The sequence below is a fragment of the Lonchura striata genome, chromosome 3 (genome assembly GCF_046129695.1).
Source record: "Lonchura striata isolate bLonStr1 chromosome 3, bLonStr1.mat, whole genome shotgun sequence".
Classification (NCBI taxonomy): Eukaryota; Metazoa; Chordata; class Aves; order Passeriformes; family Estrildidae; genus Lonchura; species Lonchura striata.
The window spans coordinates 60,008,131-60,030,828 of record NC_134605.1 but is presented as its reverse complement, the minus strand read 5'-3'; the positions used below and the strand labels follow the sequence as shown (position 1 = coordinate 60,030,828).

Here is a 22,698-nt window from a genome sequence, read left to right as displayed (position 1 = left end):
TCAGTGACAAAAACTGTTAAGCAAAGCATATAACAAAGGCAAATTTTGTTTATACCTCTTCCTTCCAAAAACATTAAAACTCTGACTTTGCCCTCAACATTAATTTTGGTTATAAAACTCCAGCTGTTCAGCAAACTTCTGTATAATCATTCCAATGAGCCCTCACAGGGGTTTAAACTAAGCATTTCAGTTAAACTTCATTATTTAGGGGAGTGAGGGTGGATACAGAAGGAAAGCAGGCTGATACTACTATTGAAACAAGAAGTTAGTTTGTTTCCAGCTACTGCTAAATTCACTGTGAATTATTTTACTTGAACTCCTGAAGCGCCTCAGGAGACATTCTTCTGTATTAAGCTTGCAATTACTCTACAAAGCTATACTATAAATTCTTCATGCTTTTACAGCTGTCCCTCTGCTTACAGCTATACTTACCTGAACTGCTGCCATCAGCTACCTGCATTTTACAGAGACTCGGAGCATACATATATATTTTTAAAACCATTGTAATAACATCTGCATTTTCCTTCAACACTCTTCTTGATATCTGCAATATCTACAACTTGACAGTACTTCTTAGCCATAGGCTCATTCTTTAAGTTTAGAAGTTTAAAAACCATACTCCACTATTCTCTAGAATCTGTCAGTCATTAAGAGCTTTGCAGCTTAGCCAGAATTATATCATAGGCATAAAGTATTTTCAGTAATAACTTCAAAGAGTTATTTTTGTATATTATTATAGTGATAAGTATGGTTACCTTCATTCAGGAATACCAAACAAGTGCATAATTGAATTGGTAGATAGGATAGCACCATTTTTTAAATTATGGTATCCATCTGGTTAAATCTAGCCCCATTTGGTGCCCCTCCGCCAAAAATTGCTCTACCGTGCTCTTCCATTAAATTTTTCATTGCAGTGCACATAGAGTGTGTCCATTCCTAACCAAGCTAATTTTCAACTAACTGAATGAACAGCAGTTCCCTACCTGGAAGAAGGCTGTTCCTTCTTCTTCTACTACATACCATCTAGTAAGGCTACAACTGCTCATTACAATTTTGGTTTAATATGTGACTCCCCAGCTGATATCTAAAATGAACTATTTCAGGTATGTTGTTTAAGGAGAAGCCACCTAAACAGCAAATGGAAATAAACAAGAGACAGTATTTCTGTAGGCTGTGTGAAGAAAGTTGAAGCAACAGTCTGTTAATGTGGTAAGGAAAAGACAGAATACAGAACTGGGTACAGTGGCAAAAGCTTCCTAAATGGAGAGCAGCTGCCAAAAGAATTATAAGAAGTAATCAATCAAACCTTTCTGTTTGTTTTCATGCTATACACATAGTAGAGACTTAGTCTGGGAAATCACAATAACACTTTTCTCCTAATAAACACCAACTCATTGAATTATCTATATGATACAATTAAGGCAAATAGTAACAAATTATGTCATTTTCTTTCCCTGCCTATGCTTACAATCTCTTGTGAAATACCACATCCTTAGAAATGAGATTCAGGATCTTTGACTCAAGACAGATACCTAGAGGTAAAGGCCAATCTTGACAAGTTGTGGTACTGCCTTTGGGAATCCACTTCTTGAATCTCTGTACAGAGAAATCTAGTCTTGTAAAGTATCTTCAGGAAACAGCTTTGACATGTTTCCAATGTTATGAACTCAATTTCAGATTCCATAATAAATTAAAAAAAAAAACAACCCTCCTTTATCTTCATGACAAAGTCTCCTTCAATACCTTGATTATAAAAAGATACAAAACACTTCACATGAGGCAGATACAGGGAAAGTGTGGAAAACTGCAGTTATTTCAAGAGTCCTTTTATTGGCAGCACTTCAGTTTGCCCTTGAGGTAAAAGAAATAATTTGTTTTGTTAAACCAATTCCTTTGCATTACAAAGAGTAGCTTCTATGTGCACAGTAACCAAAGTTTTCACTCTTTTTAACTTCAGCTTTCCTTGTTCCAGACTTAAAAAGCTACATCTGAGATCAAAACACAGACCAAGAAATATAATAAAACTAGGCTAGGAGCACCAACAATTTTTGTCAGGCATTTCACAAAACTAAATAGGTAGACAGGAAATTTACATGCCATAAAAACAGACCTCAATACATAGCTTACATGAGGTTAAAAAGAATGTCAGTAGATAAGCTTCCATTTTTTAAGATACTAACTTTAGATCTCTTTAGTGTTAGAAGAAACTGGCTGGCTTTAAAAAAAATATTTCCGTCCTAACCAAAACCCAAATATGTAACTTAACTGCTGCATAAAAGCAGTTTACAATCCAAAAATTAGTCAAAATATTCCTTCTACATTTCTCTCCCATTCATTAAAAACATTAATTTCAATATTAAAGGGAATACCCTAGATTTTAATATGTAAGCTTTACACATTTAAAACAAGTTTTAAATGCAATAAAAGTTGCTTGAAGGCATAAGTTGGAAAGACATATGAAATTCCATTATTTGCTACTCTGTCTATTCATTCCATAGAATGATGGTAAAATGGATTTATAGATGGAATATTCCCATAAAATTTCAGAACTGTATTCTATTCAAATGACTTAGAAGAACAAGAAGTTGACATAACACTAGAACTGCATTAACATAACACTTTGGCTACTTTATTAAGCATGTTTATGTAATCACTTTGAGTATCTGAAAGAAACAAGCACTAAAGGTACTAAATTCTTCTTGAAAATCAAAGGATAGTTGCACATCCAGCCTATTTCCTAAACAAGGACATCTACTCTTCTTCATTTACCACCCTTCACAATTCAGTTTTATTTATTTAAACAATGCAAATTTATTTCAGCAGCATGGTCATCACTCTCACAGAAAATGTTCACAGCAAACATAACAATGCTCAACTATTTTTTCCTCATTCTTGTGTAAATGGGGAAGCCGCTGCTACCTCAAATGGCACAATCAGTAATACAGGTCTGAGCACTGACAGAAGATTAAAGTTCACAACATTATGTTTGGTCCTAACAAAACTTTAATAGATATTTACCCTTTAACTTTTCATTTGATAACCAAGAAAAGACTGTCCACAATTTCTGGAATGCCTGTGTGGGCAATGCTATTTGTAATTCTGGTGGTTGGTGCACTCAAACAATAGTTTATTGGAGATCTTTCAGATACAATTAGATTGCAGACCATCGGCTCCATCACAACAAGCCTGGATTCTCCTCAACCCTACACAGGATATTTATTCAGGGGTTATTAAACTAGGATGCAGAGGGACTTACCAGAAGCATGACCACAATCTTGCCTGCTCCATCTATCCCTTACCCTCTCTTTCCCCAGTGCACTTGGGAAGGAAAAGGAGCCAAGGAGGCCAAACAGTACCCACTGCCATAGACCTTTCAGCCCCGCTGCAGAGACTGGGATTTATAATCAAAACTGTCTGGGACACAGACTGTTGCTAGTGTTGCCTGCAATGCTGGCAGGCTGTTAGAGTTACAAAGAGAAAAATGTGCCAAAATATGTACTCTTGCTTGCCAAGCATATAATCCTAATGCATACTTCCTGATAGGAAAAGGATTTAATAAATATGAGACAATTTCCTTTCCCCTTTGCTTAGAAATGATCTTCTTTCCCACATGCTTAAGGCCAGAGAAAAAGAAACAGCATGCCTTTCACATTTAAAAGAAGCTCAGTTAATTCTCTGACTGAAATACTCAGGTTCATTTGATCAAGCATATTCTGTATTTTCTTAGCAACTCAGATGACAATCACCAGGACAAGTTTTGGAATCTAAGAGAGTCTCTGCCTCGTCTTACTCATGAAACACTTCAAAACATGTTGGAGGGCTGGATTTGTTGGTGGACATGGTCCCAGTTGGTGCTGGGCTCACTCCACAGTGTGCTGTACTAGTAGCTTCTCTCCTGGGTGGAAACAGCAAGGGAACACCTGATTAGGGTGTTTTACACTTGAATCATAGCATGCCTTGCTTAAAATGACGAGTAGGGAAGTTTGCTACAAAATTTCCAGTCAAAGTCTAATTAGAAATCTGGATATATATAAGTTGAGGGATAGCTTCTTTTGCTTAAAAAGGCCAAAGTAGTAGGAAAGTAAATTTGTGGATCTGGGAACCAAGTAATAACAGTACAGGGCTGAAACTCTCAGGCTTACTTCATTACTGTAGCATGGCAATGTTCAGTAATTTATTTAGTATACTACTATGAGTGATACTTGTAAAATACTACACAAACCAAGGCTAGAATTTCAAAAGACTCTTCATTAAAGAAAAACTAAAGGTAGCTAACAACACATTCAACAGATCTGTTGCAAAAACAATGTGAAGGAGATACTGATAACTGCATTAAAACACTTAAGAAAACTCTTACTTTCATAATAAGGATTTCAAAGAAGAAACAGTTGTCATTTAGATCTAACAGAGTTGAGTTCCAAGTACTGAAAGATACCCAGCAAATTACTTAAGTGTTACTAAGGTAATAATCACAACTGTATTTTCCCTACTTAAAACATTCTTCTGCTAGTTAACATCTTTTCCTATTTGCAAGAAAGGTGAAAATAAAACCTTTCATTCATAACAAGCTGTCAGAAACTTCAGTTGCTAAATTATATTCAGCAGTGTGAACATAAAAACTTAGAGAGGATATAGGAAAACAGTTGACGTAGTGTTTGGAACAGAGGTTGCAAGCAAGATGAGTATCTGCCTCCCAAATAACAACTAATAAGACAGGAGCAATACAGGCCCAGGCTGCATCAGGGGAGGTTTACATTGGATAGAAGGGATAATCTCTTCACTGAAAGGATGGCCAGCGCTGAAACAGGCTGCCTAAGGACATGGTTGTCACCATCTCTGGAAGTATTTAAAAGACTTGGAGATGTAGTGCTTGGGGACATGGTTTAGTGGTGGATTTGGCAGTTTTAACCTAACAGTTGGATTTAATAATCTGAAAGGTCTTTTCCAACTCAAATCATGTTATGACCCAATGAACAACAGAGCTTATATAGCAGCAAAACTTCATCTGACAGCAAAAGGCAGTCTACAAACACTCACTTTTACCAGAAGTATTAAGCATTTTTAAAAGTAAAAAGCAGACAAAAGGGCTAAAGATTTCAGAAAGCCTGCTATTAATCTAATCAAACTGAGAACAAGAAATATCAATCATCACCACATGTGTTAAGAACAGATTGGAAAAGATTATTTTGAACTCTTAACAAGAATGCTGTTTGAAACATTACAGTTGTTGGCCTGGTTTCCAATAGAAAGAAGATCTATGCAATCAAACTGCCTGTTCACCTGTTTGTTATTCTCCTTTAGTAATGTTTAAGATCAATGGTCAATTTTAACCAAATTTAGCTTAATACTTAATTTATATAGGACATGCAAAGCCAGTTTGGTAAGAAAGAAATCCCAATTAGTGAAGAGTGTCTAGTATAAATCCATAAGTAAACCTATTTTATTTGCCTTACTAGCTTTACTGTCAGCACCTACCACCACACAAAATAAATACTTATCTAGTGATAATTTGGATGGTTTGGCATCAAGTATAGTCAGGGAAAAATATAAGAAAATGAAAAAAAGAGGTACTGATAGAACAAATATTTATAAGTGACAGGGGAAAAAAGCTGATATTTTGTTATGAAGGAGAGCCTGAAAAAGTCATGGAAGACCATGCCTTATAAGTTCTTCCACTGCAACTCCGTTTTAAATATTGAAAGATCTGATGCTTTCAGGTAAACCTGAAATGAATGCTGAGGAGTATTACAAGCAGCTCAACAACATGTTTGTTATCACTAGCTTTGAAAGGCTAGTATTCCAGTATTCACAGAATTATTTGGGTTGGAAGGGACATAAAAGCAAGTTTCAAACCTCTGCCATGGGCAGAGATACCTCCCACCAGACCAAGTTACCCTGTGCCACATCCAACCTGGCCTTGAACACTTCTGGGGATGGGCATGCCCAACATCCTTGGGCAACAGCCACCAGTTCCAGTGCCTCATCATACCCACAGTAAAGAACTTCTTCCTAACATCTAAGCTACGCCTATCCTCTTCCAATTTAAAGCCATTATTCCCATATTACTACTTCTAACTATTACTGAATATTGTATAGTGGAGCATAAGAGCATGAAAAGAGGAGAAATGAGAAAGAACATGAGTAGAACAATATTTCAAATACATGAAAAAATTATTATTACCTAAAAATTCTACTGCTTGTCTCTTGTTTTCACTACTGTATTATTGTTATTAAAAGTCTTTTGAAATAAGTTCGCAGAAGAAAATCCAGCAATGTAAGACAATTTCAGTGGATATTAGATGGGATGGCTAAATCCAGTTCATTCATCTTTGAGGACTTACAAGTTTGCATTTTGGGTTTCTTCCACCTCCTCCCTATCCACCACCATTACATGTTCAGAAAACAAACTAATTTGTGCTTTAAACCCAAAGAATCTGAAACTCAAACATGTCAATAGTTAGCTGAACATAAAAAGAGCTGGAAAGCTATGCCTGCTGCAGGTGCATGAACTAATAATGCAAAGAAGATGATGTAGATTGAAAAAACCCAACTCTGTCTCCCAAATTGCTAGTTTGACCATTTTGGTCAAATAGTCATGCTGGTTTTGCAAGTATTCAAACTGAGTCTGCTTACACTGGTTATGAATATACCCTAACACAAAACTTCAGAGAGTCACCCTGAAATTTTGGCAGCAACAACTCCTCAGATTACAAATAACTCATGACATCATTTCTGTAGTCCTCTGTCACAGAGAATTTGTGGCAGTTTACTGAGCAAGCAAACACATCAGTTGTGCATGGAAACAGAAGTATCATGTCCTAAATCAAAATATAACCTTTACTCACAGCTGGATAGTCTGTCTACTTCCAATCTGCACACTAATAGACAGTTTCAAAATGCAATTATGGCTTAGCCAGAAATACCTTCAGATATAAACAGTATATAAAGCATTTTGGTGTCACCCAGGGAACTGACTATGCCAAATTCCATATATATTCTTTTGAAGAACATACCAAGTTCAGTAGGCTATGTTAGAAGTATCTAACACAAAATACATCAGACAAGTTCACTTTCAGGCTTTGTAGAACTTAAGCTGCTTAATTCTCTTAACTTGGTAGAAAATAAAAATATAAATCAAGTTACGATATTTTTCAGACTCTGTGGGGAAGAGAAAAATGTCAAGAGTCTTTGACATCTTAGTACAAGAATTTGCCAGATCTGATTTAGAACTCTCAATGGCATCCCAAACTCTTCTGAAAGATCAGGAGACATCTCACACTTAACAACACTCTGGTGTCCTGAGCTTATATAAACTACAGAGCAAACATAGGTAATACAGTCATAAGACCACCAAAACGAAAATAATGATATAACATTCAGAAATCTCTTAATATACCCATCTCTACATTTTGAGGATGAAAGAATCATAATTTTCATCACACTAAATTCTTCTCAAAAAGTTATTTTCCAGATGCCTATTTACTGCTTTATTTCAGCATCCTCCCTTGTATGAACCACTAGTAATGATTCTATAAAATCACTAACCATTTTGATGCAAGATCTGATTTAACTGAGAGATCAGTTTAAAAATACAGTATTGTTGTAGGCAATGATGGTATCATAATCAGAAGAGATTAATTCCTTTAATTAAATACTGTATAAGAAAAACAGGAGTATTAAGTCAACACCAACAACAATCACTGAAGATGTTTTAGAAATATTATAGCTTTATAGACAAAATTAAATGTTTAAGTCAAAACGTCCTGATATTAAGAGGAAATAAAATCCATTTACAGGAAACAAACCAATATTTCACTGATCACACATTGCTATGCTGCCTCAAATGCCTTGCAAGCACAAACCTGCAGCAATGCTGCTTCTATTCAGACTGTAAGTTTGATTACTCCTCACTTTCTCTTCTTTATGCTCTTCAGCAACTAGCTCCGAGTCAGACCTTTAAGTATCACCACTTGTACTATGAAGCTCGAAAAACAGCCACAAAGCCTTTTTCTCTCACACCAGCTGTGAGAGAAAAGGACTACAGGCATTAACCCATTAGGCAAAATAAGAACAGTTTATCCTACCAGAGTACAAAAGGCTGCAGAAAAAAAACAGGTGACCCAAAGGAAAAAAAAGGCTGCTTTAGATTCCTCCTTTTCTTGTAGTTCTCAGCCCAAAAGTTAAGCCCTCTTTAGCAATCAGAAATGGAAAGTTAGTAGAAGTCAAAGCCCAGGATCTCTGTAACTATGCAGTCTACATGCAGTGACTTTTCCCTTGTTATCACTTCTCCCTGTGTAACAGCAAGCTAAGAGTTTGAAGAGTTTGATCTTTCTGTTCAGTTCTTCAAAACTTCCATGCTAAAATTTGCAAGCGTTATTTTGAAGAAGAGCAGCAATACAACAAAGCACAAAAATAATTCCAAACAATAACTACAAACTAATCAGAGAAAAAAACTTGAAAACTGAATACAGTAGTACTCCATTGGCTGAAAAGCACTGAATTTATTGGTAAAATCCTTGCAGGCTATTCAAGCCCTTTGCAGAATTACCAACCTTCAGGATATCAGCAAAGACAGCTCTGTCATGTGAACTGATGTATACTATTGATAAGTAAGCACAGCCTATGGCAGTGCTTTTCAAGTACAAAGACAGGTCAGAAAACTGACAGATTTTTCATGCAAAGGAAGATACACCTTAATAGCCAGCCAGGCAACTCCTTTAGTCTAGGGGGGTAAAAGGAGCAACAGCTCTTTTCAGAAGAACAGGTCAGAAGGACTGACTGAATATGAGAGTATATTAGGCTTAGCTTTATTCTACATAAGATGTTACAACCATCTTGATGTAAGGCCTGTATTAGATTATCTCATTACATCAATATGTATTCAAAATGTATTCTGAGGTGACTGCTTCAATTCCAGCTAAAGCCCCGAATGTGATCACTTTCACATAAAGCAACAAGAAGCCTTCCATGCTAAAATAGCGCTGTATTTTAGAAATACAGCTGTGGATCAAGTAACATTTTACTACTCGCATCAAAGACCAAAAGCTTTGCATAACTTCACAGCATGTAACCATCAGACCACTCTTAACTCACTACAAATGTTTCTTTAGCGATAACTAGCAGAGCAAAAGCCATCTTCAATTCTTTAGCAGCACAGAACTTTGTAAACAACAAGTGTTTACTTTAATTCAAGGGGAAACCAAAAAAGAACAGAAGAAAATCAAGTGGGGAGAAGAGATTACAAAAGGCTTGTTTGGAGCTGAAAGGGTGAAGTGGAGAAAATACAGTGAACCACACCTTTAGATTATAAACTGGAGGAGAGAGGGGAAAAAACCATGCAACAGTACATCTACTGATGAAAATGAAAACCCAACTTCTGTTGCTTAACACAACCTCCATACAGACTAGAGATACTCAGCCTCCTAAGTGCATTTTTCTTTTTAAAGGTTCCACAATAGGAGCAAATAGTTCAAAAGCATGATCCATGGACACAGACCTGCCCACTGATATGACTACTTCAATTAGCTCAAAATTATTAATTCTTTCTTCTTCAATACTATCTAGCTAGTGACCAAATTTGCTGTTCAAATGTTTGCACATATAAGATAGACATGATCAAAGGTACAAAAGCCACACTCTAAGCTCTCCAAACCAGACAAAGAAACAATGAATCATAGTCAGAAACATCCCAAGTATCCCCAATTCCAATTCACTCCTACACAGTGTTACATCTTCCCTCTGTGCTATCATAATTTACATACTATATCAGGCTAATAATGCTCTGCAAACACATGTTTTAAAAATTCTGTAATTTTACTTTATGTTACTGAAAAAATGAAAATAACTGTAACTTTAGGCTTGTAAAAAAATCAAATGGCAGTTCATTTTTATAAAAGTGCTAATACCCTAGTAAAAGCAAACAATTAGGAAAATGGTAAGGTAGAATTTCCATTACAGCAGAATCTTGCTGTTCTAATATTTAAAATTCATGAAGCATTGATTTGACATATGACAAATTTGCTATTCTATGATTTTGTTTCTCTTTAGTTTTATTAAAGACATATACACTGCAAAACTTTCCAACTTTGTTTCTGGATTAAAACCAAGTTAACTGTTCTGTCATGAAAGAGAGCTACTTAAACCTCTGCAACACCCAAAAATCTCAGTAAGAGAATTTCCACACAGCTTTTCAAGTACCAGTTAGGTACTTGAACTAATACTTTACCTATATAATATTATACCTGAACCATCTGAGAAAGTAGTTTTTAAGAGTAAAACAGCAAGATGGACATTGTCAGATTCCAGTGGATGTGGTCAACAAAATAGTAGCTATATCCTCACCAAGCAGCAAGAAGGAAACACAAGCTTTCCTAGGCACTGTGGATTTTTGGAACATGCATATTCCAGATTACAGATTGTAAATCCTATCAATTAAGTGACCCAGAAAAAGAATGATTTCAAGTGGAGTCCTGAACAACAACAAGCTTTTTGAACAAATTAAACAAGAGATTGTTCATGCAGTAGCCCTTGGGTCAGCCAGGAAAGGACAAGATGTGAAAAATGTGCTTTACATTGCAGCCAGGGAGAAAGGTCCTTCCTGAAGTGTCTGGCAAAAAAGCACCCAGGATAAGGCCATGATTTCTGCAGTCAGGGATGCCAAGGATCCCAGGCCTGTTACTCTCCAACTGAGATACCAGCAGTTTATGGAAGAGTTTGAGCTGTCTCAGAAGTGACTGGCACTGAAGCTCAGCTTCTTCTGGCACCCCAGCTGCCAACACTGGGTTGAATGTTCAAAGGGAAAGTCCCAGCCACACATCATGTCACTGACACAACATAAAGTAGGCAAGCTGTGTTGATCACACAGTAAGATGAAATAAGAATCCCCAATCACCCAGGGATCTCGGAAGTCAGCAAGAACTGGCACAAATACAAAAATTTCAGACTATCATCATCAAAGGAGAAGGTACCACATGCTGAAGAAGCCCTATCATATAATCAACCATCAGAAAATGAAAAGCAACACACTCTCTTTATTGTCAGTTCCTGACACACATTGAAAACAGAAAGCTGCCACATGAAATCCTACACAACAAACTGTAGAAGCTATTGAGCAACAAGGTGGATCAAGCCAGAGAGCAGAGCTGAAAGCAATCCAGCAGGCATTAGATACTGCAGAAAGAGAAATGGCCAATGTTCTACCTCCACACTGACTCACGTATGGCAGCAAATGATGGAAAAAGGTCAAGTGGCAGCACAGAGGGAAACCCATCTGGGCTGCTGAAACTTGCCAAGATATCACTGCCTAGGTGAAGAATTTGGCCATAAAAGTATGTCACATAGATGCACATGTACCCAGAGCTGGGCTACCAAAGAACACTACAACTACAACAATAGACAGGTAGATCAAGCTGCCAAGATTAAAGAGTCTCAGGTGGATATGGACTGGCAACAAAAAGGTGAGTAATTTCTAGCTCAGTGGGTCCATCATGCCTCACATCATCAGGGAAGCAATACAACACACATATGGGCTTGTGACTGAGGGGTAGACTTAACCACTATGTCCCAAGTAATCCATAATGGTGAAATATGGGCTGCAACCAAGCAGGTAAGGCTTCTGTGGTGTGGTGGACTATGGCTGAAAGAGAAATATGGAGAGGCCCTGCATGTCAACTACATCACACTGCTAAAAACCCACTAAGGCAAGTGCTACATGCTTACAGTGGTGGAAACAACCCCTGGATGGCTGGATACACACTCTGTGCCTGATGCTACTTCCCCAAACACCATCTTCGGCCTTGTCCTTGGCAACACAGCACCACAGAGAACTGACCCAGACAACAGGACTCATTTCAAAACTAGCCTGACAGACACCTGGGCCAGAGAGCACAGAACTGAGTGGGTGCACCCTATTCCCAATCATGTGCCAGCCTCTGGGAAAATTGAACAGAACAATGGATGTTAGAAACCACATTGAAAGCAGTGGGTGATGGGGCCTTCGAACACTGGAATCCACACTCAGCAAAGGCTGCCTGGTTTAGTTAACTTCAGAGGCTCCAGCAATCAAGCAGGTCCTGCCCAACCAAAACCCCCACCTACCATAGAAGGGGATGAAGTCTCCGTGGTGCATTTGGGGAATATCAGTTTGGATTGCCTATAGCAAAGGCAACCTGTCTGTGTGACTGTTTTCATTTGAGAAGTTGCTGAGTAATGCAGAGGGATGGGGAAACACAATGTGTACCTCAAAGGGATTTGATTTTTGGGCGAGAACAGTCTGTAATGTTGACTTTCATAACACAGGCTGCTGAATGGCACTGCCACTCTATACACTGCCATAACTACCATGGGCAATGAATATGGTCTGCTCCAGATACATGAGGCTCCTGATGCAGCTCACAACCACCCAGCAGCACACCAGCCCTCCTGCCCTGGAAGACATCTAGATTGTAGAGATCCCAAAGTCATGGACCAAATTAACTCAATGGACACCTTGGAGAGACAGCAATTGACTGCTGAAATTATATCTGTTCTTGTGTGTGTGTATATATATATGTACATATATAGAATTTGTGCATGACATAAATAGTATCAACTAAGGGGAGGATAATGTTCTGGTTCAAGCAAGAACAGGGTTAATTTTTACAGTAGCCAAGAGGAAGCCTCACCAGGAGACAAAGACTATTCGATATCACCTCACATCATTCTCTGGGGACAGGGGAAGGAATCCCTTCTGCATCCTGTAGCATGGTAGTACAGTCAGCTATTCACCAGGCCCAGCCTGGTGAGCACTCAGATGTGACTCGTTCACCTCCCTCATACACCGTTATTAATATTCTTGCTCTTACTGTTCCTTTTCTTATTTCATTGCTATTTCCAGTAAATTGTTCTTATCTCAACCCACAATCTCTACCTTTTGTGCTTCCAATTTGCCTCTCTATCCAACAAAGGGGAAAAGGCGGGGGGGGGGGGGGGGGGGAAGTAAGTGAGCAGCAGCACATGGTTTGGACTTTTCCAATGGGAACACAAAACTGAGGAATTTCCTTCCTAGACCTTCTTTAGAATGCCTCATAGCCACACCACAGTCTGCCCATAATCACATATAGTGCCAATAAAAGGCGATAAGGGACTGGTTACAACAAGCTGGTGGGAGGCATAACCTGATATCAGTCAGCAGAAGCTGCTCTTCTCTTAAATAAATCAAAAATTCTATACCCATAAAAAACACCCACACAAACCAACTTTGTTTCTCAAAAACACAGGGATCATCTTTCTTCCATTTTTTACTGAAAATCAGGAGTACAATGAAAGAACAAGCAAGATTTGACAAGCTACAGAAACCACTTTTAATTAACCAATTAATTAAGTTATATTAAATAAGATCTCTGATAATATTAACTTTATTTTCCTTCAATTTGAGTTGCTACCTTCATGATCAGTTTACCAGGGCACACATAAAAACATATTGCCCGAGTTACTTTTTTTTTTTTTACATGCCTGTCTAATGCTTTGTTTCAGGTAAATTTTAAAAATCATCTAACACCCAAAATTAACTAGCAGAGGAAAACCACATTTTTCTCAAAATAAGCACTTATGCTTTCACCTTCTTGACATAACCAAAGATCTAAAAATAGTCACAGAACATAAAATAATTTGTTGTGTCTTAAGCTGTTAGTTTAACTGCTTACATACTGAACCTTCTAGCAAGAGTCATGTACTGTTGTTACCTTGGGAATATATAACATGAAAACCCACTCAGAATTTTAAAAATAACACTTGCAGAAAAATCTCTGTAGCATAACTAGTTCAAGTCTTAAAACATTTAACCAAAATCATTAAAGAAAATCTGACTTGTTTTAAATATGAGTAAAATAAAAAGAGCCTTGTGAGCTTCTGAACAGGAAGGATCCACAGACTTCTTCCTAATTGAGTATCCTTTACAAACAAGCAAAGGTCATTCAGCAGTAAAAGAATGAAGCAGGTTGATTTTGACTTCGATAGGCTTAACATGTGGACCACAACATACTAGCTTTTTTGCCTCTTTTATTGCAAGTGACTACACCAGGCAATTTAATCTTCCCACATCATTCAACAGTCTATGGAGAAAAGTTATTTCAAGACAGAAAATCAGGGCTCATGACAGTGACTAAACAGTTCACCCAATAAAAGCTGTTTTCATCTGGTCCCATTCCAAAGTGTTAACATGCTATGTACAGCACGTCTCACCCTTTATCCAAGACATGATGTACCACCACTGAGTAATTTTATGGTAAGCCAACCAGTTTCATACTAGGTGTTGCCTTGGAATACAATTTAAGAATTTTTTTAATCAAAAATCAGGGAAATTGAGCAAAATATCTGAAAAATGCAAAAAAGCTGCACTTTTATCAAGGCAAGAAAATGGTTGAAGCAAACTTGCTCCCAATATACTGGGAACATATTTTACCTTTCTCACACCGGCCTTTAAAAATCCAATTGCAAGCAATAAATGAAATTCTTAATTCTTAGTCCAGTATATCAAATCTCATGATTCCTCATGACATAGACTTAGATTTCTTAGATGTTTCAAACAAATCAGCTCAGGCAAAGTATGTTGCAGTTAATGTGTGGGTGTCTCTATAGAGCTTCATTATGCTTTTTTGAAACAAAAGGAACAGAAGTCCAGAATACACAAGAGACAAGAACTAAAGCAGCTTCTAGTCATCCTTTCATATCAGGGCTAAAATTGTAAAAACTCCTCCTTCAGTGGTAACTGTCTCACATTTAATACCTGGTGTCTAGTTAAGACTGCAAATATTCTGTTTGGATTCCTGAACTTGTAATGGTCTAAGGATGAAAGCAGAATGTAGAATCATGTACCTTTTACTAAATTTGCTAAAACCAATGAGCATATGAGGGAACATGAAGGGGGCAGCAATGTTATAGGTGTCGTTTTTTAAAACAAGATGGGGGGAGTGGCATGGTGATGTGGCCAAAGTTGGAACACTCATTTCTTATTGTGTTGTGTACCACAATTTCGTTTTTGTTTTGGATTAAGTTTTTAAACATAGAACTCTCGCAACAGAGTTCATTTTACAGAGCACTTCTATGGAAAAGGCGCCTTTCGTCCAAGAATTTTCTCACCTACAACACAGGGTTGCAGTATTCCTAACTTCACTTTTACATAGTTTAATTTCTTCTACAGTACAAGAACAATGTGCTGGTGATAGTGTAAACTTTTCCCCAAAAAACCCTCAAATATTCAGCCTCAACACCAAGTCATTATTCTGCATTTATGCCATGGCACTTAAATAGCATCCTTACTTTCTGAACACTAGGACTAAATCCAGAAGTGACAAAAACCTATAATGTTTTAATATGCTACATGTTTCACCTTACTAATTGAAAATAGTAAAAAGTCTGGAGACTATGAAATATCAGCCTTCAGAAACATGTTTTACCCTTCAGAATAAAAAAATATTCAACATGCTTGGAAATACAATGGTCTCAGTATAAGCAAATACAAGGGTAGCAGGGAGGGGTGGGAACAAAAAAAAATAAATCTGTGAGAGCACAAGTTTCATTAAGCATTAATTGCTCTCTGCAATACATTCTTAAGCACACACAGAGTCAAGAAAGCACACTGGGAAAGTGAGGCCAAATACCCAATAGTTTAAGTTAACTAATGAGATAATTAGAGGTCCAAAACAGGTTTAATACTAAAATCACTTACAACTGGGGTTTGTAAAGAAGGAGCAGTAACACTGATATGTAGCAATCCCAGCCTTGTTTCAAGCAACTGCCTCTAACCACAATATATTATAATCTTTGATAAGTGTTTTCTACAGAGGGGACAAGGCAGCCATAAGACAACACATGGACTTGAAAATTAATGCTACAGCATTCTTGGGTTCTGGTTGTAGGTTCCCTACTCTGTCCACCCTCCCTCCACCTCCTTCCCTCCCAGCCACTAGGTTTATTTCAGACTTGTGGTCAAATAATGAAATACTCTACCAGGAAAAGTCTCAAAAAAGCCATACAAGAAAAAAGGATTCAGTCCTTGAAGAGAAGATCAATGATATACGGGGCATACTTCTTTAATTGCTTGATGATGAAACAGCAGCAGTTAAAGTATTATTTAAACAGAGCTTTTAAGTACAACTTCAAAAGGAGAAGCCAAATGGGATAAAACAACTTCTTTCAGCTGAGGAAACAGCAAATAAGATTGTTTACAAATAATGTCTACAAAGTACAAAACACTGTTTGGAAATCGAAAGTTTCAGATCCAAAACTGAAATGTTCAAAGAAGTTTGTAGGACATACTAAGTATATTCTGAGATATTTTAATTGATGAATCCCTGCTTTTGTGAGTAACTGGAAGCAATAAAAGTGTTTCAACAAATGTGAAACCCAAGCACATTTTTATCACCAAATTTTAATTTTTGTTTGATTTTCAGAAGTAGGAGGATACATGCTGAATCAGTATGAATTCAAGGATCTGCCCAGTATGAATTCAAAAACTTGAATTAAGAATATATATTTTAAGTCCCATATACAGGATAATTGAGTATTTCAAATTAGAAAAAGCTGTTCTAATTTTCCATTGTGGTAAGACAGCACATCACATCATGCATTTTAAATACATCCTGAAGCTTTCCATACTCTTAATAACATTCTGTGTTCTTAAAATGTTGTAGTCAAATTCTTATCCAGGCCACTATAAAGAATACCACAGTTATAGTCTATACTTCTCTACCCACAGTAAGGGGATAGCAGCAAATTACAGTAAAATCTGGTGTTACATTTAGCTGTACAACACTACTAGTTAGAGAGTAATTTCAACAATAAATATTTGGTTAAACTCTGCTTTGTCATCAGTGCAAGCAATTTAAGATGAAACTAATCTTTCAGAGAGTCTGTGGGGTTGTTTTGGTTTTCTGTTGTGGTGTTTTTTTGGGGTTTTTTTTGAGTCTATTTTTATTTTCTGGTTACTGAGTGTCTTTTCCTATTAAACAGTTTTCCAGAGCTACTGCTTAGCAAACAGAAAACCACATAGACAATGTCAGAAGTAAAAGGGAAGATTCAAGCCTGGAGGACCATGGCAATCCACAGTTCTCTTTAAACTGTCCTTAGCTAACCCTATTTTACTACTCAATGGCAAGATCTTCTAAAAATGATCTTACAGAGCACATAGGCTGCGTGACTTAGTAATAGCAAGGTAAGCTAAAAGACAGGCTTTATCACACCCTTCAGAAAGAATACAGGGAAGAGAAACCAGGATACAGACAAATATGTGTCCTATGGTAGATATAATATCAAGTAAAACACCCAGTTAACCCCCTAGACACTGACAAGTCACCAGTTTTAAAAGAGGCTCTTCCTGCAATTCCTTACAAGAACTCTCTGATGAGCCATACTACTATTAATAAAAACACTCCAGAGATGAACAGTAGTAGTACCTTATCTCCTTGAGAAAAAAAAAATCCAATATAAGAAACACAAGCAAACTACTACTACCTGCTTCTGAGAATCTGCAGAGACATCAGTTTTCACACAAGAGGACAGCTTCACTGAAGTCAGGCCTCAAAAGCATCCCATACTTTAGTGCAGTCATGAAAACATTATGCCATCAAAGTCAGCTGTGATGTGCACAGCAAAGGGTTGGCATCCGACATTCTCTTTTACAACACCAACCCAGAGTTGTAATGCAATGTTTGTGTAGTGCCTCTAAGACATCAGACACTACAGCAAGTTGAAAAAACCTTTTACCCCAAGTCTATTAAAATAATTAAACCTGCATTCTTGCTGAGTTGTCCCACCTGCACTACCTGCAAGTCCATGTATCATAGGATACATGGAACATACCTTCCTTATTTCACTAGCCAAACAAAACAGCTATTTTTGGATTACCAATAGTAATTTATCAATATTCTGTTGATATGGCCTTCACTTAGTCTGTAAATCTTTACAAAGTTCTCAAAGACAAGGTGAAGTCTATGGAAGAAATTTTTACCAGCAAAATTACCTTCACGGAAGAGTGCACACCACAGAGTTCTTAAGTAGAAGTCAAAACATTTACTGTATCATCTAGATGTTCTTTTCTATATACTATCACAAAACTGACAACTCAGGCCATGTAAATTTATCACATCAATAGCTAAAGTAAATGGGAACCTAAAACAGAACACAAAAGGCTGCCTATTCAGTAAATTCATACAATGAACCTTCTGATCTAAAAAAATAAACCACAAATTACCTTTCACTTCAGTAGGAATCTTGATTTGTAGAGTGAAATCAACTATGACAATGGGATAACAGCACAGTATCTTGCTTGCCTGTAAGGGAATAATTAAGAGTCACCTAACAGCAAAAAATTAACCCACCAAATAAATTAGAAAACCAGATAAGTGAAATTGAACAGTGATAAAATAATAAACATTTTGAAAAATGTTAACACCCTGACAAAGAGAAAGAAACCCTGCACCAAATCATTTAACTTGCACTTTGATTTTTGTCTCTTAACAAAATAGAAGTGTGGCAGTTTATTTTAAAAGCTAACACCCTTTAAACTTTAAAGTAGTCTGCTTTCAAAATAGAAGGCCAGAAATAACCCCTTACAATGCAGTTTGACTTCTTGTATAGCCAAGATTACAACAATCGGATGCTTCCACATCCCCTTTTCTTGCTCCCATCCTCCTTCCTGTGTCCACCCATTGTGCGAGTACACAATGAAGAGTTTTCCAACACTGCTTTTCTTGGGTTAATTTTGCTTGCAATGAGGAAGACAGCCTACCTTCCCTCTCCTCACTTCCACCTATTTAAGGCCAACTCCAGAATGAAACCACAGTTCGACTTAGTACATCTTCCTCAGGAAGGTATTCAACCTTGCTTTAGAAATATCTAGTGGCAAATATATTACAACCTACAATCTTTAGTAAAATGACTTTTAACCTACTGAAACTTACACACAGTAAGCTAAAATGCAGAAAACTTCGTCTTTCAAAAATTAGAGTAGAGCTACACATTACAGGCACAACTATTAAAAACATAAACAATTTAGATCCTTTTTCTCTGCCAGTGAATACTTTCATAGCTCTCATCCATGTAACAAGTATACCTATCATCATTTTATTTTGTTCTCTTTCTTTTTAATCCTAAAATAGATCAATCTTTTGTATTAAAATATACTTCCCAGATTAAGGCCAAAAGGAAATGCCAGTTCAAAAAGGAACCCCACAACCACCAACTACATAATTTTTTACCTTGTTATATATTTTAAACATTGCTTATAAACCTAGTTTGATTTTTTTGAACATCATCTTAAATAGAATGTACGTCCAAATTATTTATCACAACCCAAAATACCTCCTCTACATGTCCGTACTTCCCAGAACACTTTTCTATTCTCCACCTATGATCCACATTCTTCATCTTTAAAGCACAATGTGGGAGCTGGTCCCATGAAAAAGGAATATTCTGCCTAGATCCACACTTACAAACTGATTCCAATCATACTGGCTACTAGAAGTAATACAGTTATTCTTCAGGTTACCTTCTCTAAATGAGAGCTCCTCAGTGCTGACACTGAATCCCCATTAGAAATTCAGGAAGACAAACTAGCTTCAGAATGCTACCTGTGTTGGCCCTTGAATCTAAAAAAAATGTATTAATTGACTGCAGTCACTGGAAAATTATCCAAGTAGAAGTGGAACAAAAGGTCTATTTCCACATGAATGAAGCCTGGAAGTTTATGTCACACAACCCTGGATGTTATAAGAAGTTTGAACTCCCCCTCTTCTCCACTATCAACAAATGCGCAAAGAGAATATGAATATTTATGGAAGTCTTGTCTAGACCATTTAAATTATATTTTAACACTGCAAGCTCATCTACCACAGGCACAAACTGTTGGCAGAAATTTTTGAGATCAATACCCTCAGAAAACACTGAAGGGAAAGTAATTTGCTAAGCCCAAAGGTAATGAAACTCAGCAGAACGTTTCAGTTTTGTCAAAAGAAGGCAGCTCAACTTCCCACCAAGAGGTCAAGAGCAGACAGAAAGCAGCATGGCCAGCAGAAATGGAAACTTGTAAGGGAGGAGAGCAGCAGCTGAAGCAGAGCGCTTCTGCTGAATACCCTTCCAGGGCTGCTGCTGCGTAACCCAGGGTGCCACCAAACCGCTTCTGTTCTGTAACTGGTTGGCGCTGTAACTTAGGGACTCCGTTTTTCTGCTCTTCAACGCATGACGCTAAAGGACATAGCTTTTCTTTTAGACAGTCTCGCAAAGAAGCATTTCCTCACTTCAACCTCTGCAGGACTGGACACACACAAGTTAATGAGAATTTGCTGAAGGCTAAATTCTGTAGAGCCATACTTGTTGCATTTCGCTAACACTCTGGAAGTACCCATGACAGCAGACAGAAAAGAAGGCCATAAAGCTAAGAAAATGAATATATGTACTTTAAAGCAAATATAGAATATGTCATTTAAATAAAGTCTTGGAGAGCTCTACAAGAAGTAAAAAACACAGCAAATCAACTGCTTGCTAGTTATTACTGGTATCAAAGCACCTTAAGTTTACTTTAGCTGGCTATTACTTGTTCTCTGGCAGTGATTTTTTTTTTTTTTTGGAAGGTGGAAATCATAATCATTACACTGACAAACCTTCAAAAGAACTCCCTTCACGTCAATCAACAATCCTTCTAGCCACACACATGTGTGGACAGCACTATTAACATCAAAAGGGATTAAGTTCAACTCAGTGGGATCTTTGCCTGGGGAAGAACGCTGCACACTAAAAAAATTTTACCACACTGTTAACAGCTGTTTTGAGTGTATTCAGACTTCAGAATATTGTAATCAAAGCCTTACAAAGAACAATAATAGGAAAAGAACTTTGGACCTAAATTTATAAATAAAAAACTTTTTTTAAAGATCTCAGTGCATAATGCTCAGAGGTTGAGTCGTCACATCTTGAAAGGAAGCCTTATTTTAAAACAGTAGATACAAACCATGTAAGAGGATTCTACACTTATTTTTACCCTAATCCGTAAGGGAAGGGAAATTAGGGATGTGAAGTCTTCCCCGATTTCACTCCCTACCCGATTCTTGGCAAACAGCCTCAGTGCGGGGGCCTATTTAGCTAATTTTTCTGCAGTTGCTAACTTCCAGACGAAAGAAAGGCACAGCCCAAGATGCAAACAGATGAAGCTATCAGGAGGAGAGGAGTGGTGCTCCGAGAGGACGGGAATTAGGAAACCAACCGCTTCTCTTCCCGCAGCACTCACGCGACGGGTGCGGGAAAGGCACCAACAGCCAGCGGGACAGATTTTGTCGGGAAAAGCACCCCCTCCTTGTGGCCCCAGATGAGAGGCGGGCGAGCCGGGAGCGCGGCAGCTGCGGGCACGGCAGGGACCGCGGGATCCGCGCAGCGCCGGCCGGGTGCGCCGAGCCGCGGCCGGAGGCGGCGGGCGCGGCACTGCCCGCGCCGGCAGCCCCGCGAGGGAGGCTTGGAACCGAGCGGCGAGGCGCGGCCCCGCACGGCTCGGCTCGCCGGGACCAGCGCCCAAGGCTGCGGGAAAAGGGAGGGAGGAGCCGGCCCCGCCAGCCGCCCCGCTGCCCGCCCGGGGCGGACAGGCTGCGGCTCGGGGCCGCTCGCCCCCGCCACCCCCGGACGCGCGTCCTGGGGGCCGCTGCCGCCCCCTGCCGGCCGCCGCGCTGACAGCCCCCACCCGCCAGCCCCGCCGCCACTCGGGGCCGGCACAGAAGAAGGGAAGGAAGACGGGAGGGAGGGGGCCGCTCTACCCGATCGACCGGGCCGGCCCCGCCCGCAGCCTCCGCATCCCACAACCAGCGGAGCGGACCAGTGAAAACGGCGACGGATACGCGACAAAGCGGCCCCCAGCGCAGCGCTGTGGCTGCCCGACCCCCTCCGCCCCGCCATCCCCCGCTCCCCATTGCCGGCGTAAGCCGCGCTCCCTCGGGACCGTTCCCACCAGTACCTGCCGCCCGCACGGCCACCGGCGCCCGCACGCTCCCGAAGTTCCCGGCCGCGGCCGTCAGCCCAGCCCGGGAGAAAACCCCGCCGGCCCCGCCCCCCGGCCAATCCGCGCCCCGCCCGCCCCCGCGCCCCGCCCCGTCCCTTCCCGGCCGGGCCGCCCTGGCCCCGCCCCCGCGCTACCCGCGCCGCCATTGGCTGGCGCAGCCGTCAATCTCCGCGGGAGCGCATCGCCCCCGCCCGCCCTTCCTGGGCCGTTTCCAGCGGCCGCTGCCCGTCGGGGCTGCGGTTCTGGGCCGGGACGGGTTCGGGGGCGTCGCCGCAGCGCCGGCCTCGCACCGGAGAGACACTGTCCGGCAGCGCCGCCGGCAAGCCATGGCCCCGGGCGAGTCCAGGCAGGGCGGCACGCTGCCGCTGTCCCGCGGTGCCTCCGAGCGGAATGAGCTCCTGCGGCACCGCGGGCGCGGAGGGGAGGCGCTGACCCCCCCGGCTCTCCGCAGCCCCCGGCAGGTGCCGCCGCCAGCCGGCCCCGCGCGGTCGGGACGGACACGTCCGGGAGCCCCGCGGGATCGCCCGCGGGCGGGGCCGCAGCGACCCTCCCGTGCGGGAAGGGCAGGGTCGGACTGGGATAGGATCAGCACGCGTGGGGACCTGGCCGAGAACAGGGGCCAGGGGCTTCCCTGTCCTCCTGAGGGACACCGGGAGTGAGGTGAAATGAGAGCATCGAGC

General features: G+C 39.9%; 1 protein-coding gene across 22 annotated transcripts in view; it reads right to left on the bottom strand.

Moving 5' to 3' along the window:
* Positions 1-22,078, bottom strand: part of EPB41L2 (erythrocyte membrane protein band 4.1 like 2) — a 111,155-nt gene extending 89,077 nt beyond the window's left edge. For 21 of the 22 annotated variants that reach the window (XR_002466362.2, XR_013339721.1, XR_002466361.2 and 18 more), the window contains exons 1-2: positions 21,974-22,078; positions 18,230-18,308 (exon numbers count right to left, since the gene is read on the bottom strand). The gene's annotated coding sequence lies outside the window, so the exon portion shown is untranslated. The remainder of the gene's footprint in view (positions 1-18,229; positions 18,309-21,973) is intronic. The other variant, XM_077782209.1, reaches the window with a different exon arrangement.
* Positions 22,079-22,698: the final 620 nt, after the last annotated feature.